General features: G+C 48.7%; 1 long non-coding RNA gene across 1 annotated transcript; it reads left to right on the top strand.

The window, feature by feature from the left end:
- The first annotated feature begins 944 nt into the window (after positions 1-944).
- On the top strand, positions 945-2128 carry LOC123439803. The gene is made up of 2 exons (XR_006630165.1): positions 945-1730; positions 1856-2128. It is a non-coding gene; the product is annotated as an uncharacterized LOC123439803 (long non-coding RNA).
- The last annotated feature ends 384 nt before the right edge of the window (positions 2129-2512 follow it).

The raw sequence follows: 2512 nt of genomic DNA, 5'->3' as shown, positions 1-2512 counted from the left end.
CCTTGCTGCCCCTACTGTCACTAGGAAAGGTCACCACATGGTAAGAACCCAAAACCAAGCACTTCTCCCATTGCAAGAATCATAGATTTAGTTGGTCAAACAAAACCCAAGACTCCGAGAGACTTACAAGGATATCAAATCATGCAAATAAGAAATCAGCAAAGACTCAAATATATATCATAGATAATCTGATCACAAATCCACAATTCATCGGATCTCGACAAACACATCGCCAAAGAGGATTACATCGGATAGATCTTCATGAAGATCATGGAGAACTTTGTATTGAAGATCCAAGAGAGAGAAGAAGCCATCTAGCTACTAACTACGGACCCGTAGGTCTGAAGTTAACTACTCACGAGTCATTGGAGGGGCGATGATGTTGATGAAGAAGCCCTCCAACTCCAAAGTCCCCTCCGACAGGGCACCGGGAAGGGTCTCCAGATGAGATCTCGCGGGAACGGAAGCTTGCGGCGGCGGAAAAGTGTTTTCGTGGACGCCCTGATTTTTTCTGGATTTTTAGGAAATATATAGGCCAAAGACCTAGGGCAGGGGAGCGCCAGGGAGGCCACAAGCTTGGTTGCCGCGGCCTCCCCCTGGCCGCGGCAACAGGGCTTGTGGGCTCCCTGTGGCCCACTTGTTTGGCCCTCAAGCCTCCTGATCTTCTTCCGTTCTGGAAAAATCATTTTGGGGATTTTATTCCGTTTGGACTCCGTTCCAAAATCAAATCTGAAAAGAGTCAAAAACACAGAAAAACAGGAACTGGCGCTTGGCACTGAGTTAATAAGTTAGTCCCAAAAAAAATATAAAAGGTAAACAAAACATTCAAAGTTGTCAAGATAACAGTGTGAAACCATCAAAAATTATAGATACGTTTGAGACGTATCAGACAACGAGGGTAGGTTCGGACACGGAGGTTGGGTGTAGGGTTGGGGCTAGTGTATTTTTTTTTGTTGCGCGGTTCAGATGAGGTGGATAGACAGTGCAGAAGTGTTATTAGAATAATGTGAGTATTAGTAGAATAAGGGTCTTAAAGGGGTATTTGTAGAATAAATCCACCCTATACACACACATTACACTATTCTGATTCTAGGATCAGAATAGTTATTCCGAAACTATCAGCCCTATATAGAGCGGGAGGGAGGTGTTTGTGAACCCACCGCACCTATTTCACCTTCATTTCCAAATCAACTCCCGTCGTAGCCATTCATCCCCAACATGCCCCCCACAGTCGGACCTCCATCGACAACCATAGCCAACGAGCACACCTCCCTCGCACGGCTGCCCGCGACCAGGATTGCCCCATCTCCTGGCAAACCTCACCACCATGCCTCGGTGGAGCTCCACTGGTTGTCGCTTTTGCCCCAACTAGGGATCCAGTGAGTACCTAAGGGTCACCGCATCTGACGAGGATCTCATCGCCGCCCTGACCTTCTCCGACCAACAATGCATCAGGCCCTGACCTTCACCAACAACCCACCTGCTTGCTCGGATCGTTGTCGCACCCCATAGGCAGAGTTCCCGCCTCCAACAAGCTCTTGCCAGCGGATCTTTCCCCCGCCACTGTGTTGCCTAATTTTGGTGGGGATCCGCTCCAACGGAGTCCCGGCCGTTCACCGACGACACCGCAGGCCGTTCACCTTGGTCGGCCGCCACACGCATGGAGCGCACCGACGCTCGCGATGCACCTCAGCTTTGAATCCTGAGTGCACTGCCGTTGGCTTACCAGAGTGCGCGACTGCTGGCCTGTGGTGCTAAGCCACCATCCTGCAACCTTGTCTGCATAATTGATATCCAGCATATGTGCTCCACCGTGGTTCACCGCGACTAATAGATATTCTTTCTTATTTTGCAGATGCGGCTATCCCGTAGATACTTGCAATGCTGCCCAAGAACGCAAGCCTGAAGGAGTTAAAGTCACAAAGAAAAACAAATCTGTATGAATATTGAGTTAACCGACGAAAAAGGAGCAACACACGACGACTCTCTGTTCTACTCCATCAGGAGCTGAATGACAAGCCATGCATGTTACGGGAACAACTAGATTTTTCACGTACGGTTGTTTTAGTTTCTGCATTTCTACTGTTGTTGATGGAGAAGAAGAACGACGATGGCATTTTTCTCCGAACTTCCATCTACATGTGTGGAGGCTACTGTTCAGGTTATGCTTGTTAGAGCATCCTCAACAGGATACCAAAATCTACTCCACGCGTTAAAAGATTCGTTTTCTGGGCATCGATAGCTCCAACAGACGCCGCAAAACAATACGCGCGCTAAAAACTTTTGAATGCGAGCTTAAAAATGCTATCGCGCGCAACATATTTGATGCGCCGGCTTGCGCCGCAGCAAACTCTGAGTTGTTACGGGTGGGGTCGCTGGACCGGGCTGGATTGGGCGCCGCAATAGCACACGTCTGTTGCAGATGCTCCGGTCCCCGCGCTTTAAAAATGCTACAGTGGTGCGCTAAAAAATTTATTAGGCGCGAATTTTTTGCGCTATGGTTGAAGATGCT

This window comes from Hordeum vulgare, chromosome 3H, assembly GCF_904849725.1.
Source record: "Hordeum vulgare subsp. vulgare chromosome 3H, MorexV3_pseudomolecules_assembly, whole genome shotgun sequence".
Classification (NCBI taxonomy): Eukaryota; Viridiplantae; Streptophyta; class Magnoliopsida; order Poales; family Poaceae; genus Hordeum; species Hordeum vulgare.
Note: the sequence above shows the minus strand (reverse complement) of the source record. Positions and strands in the feature narration are given on the sequence as shown.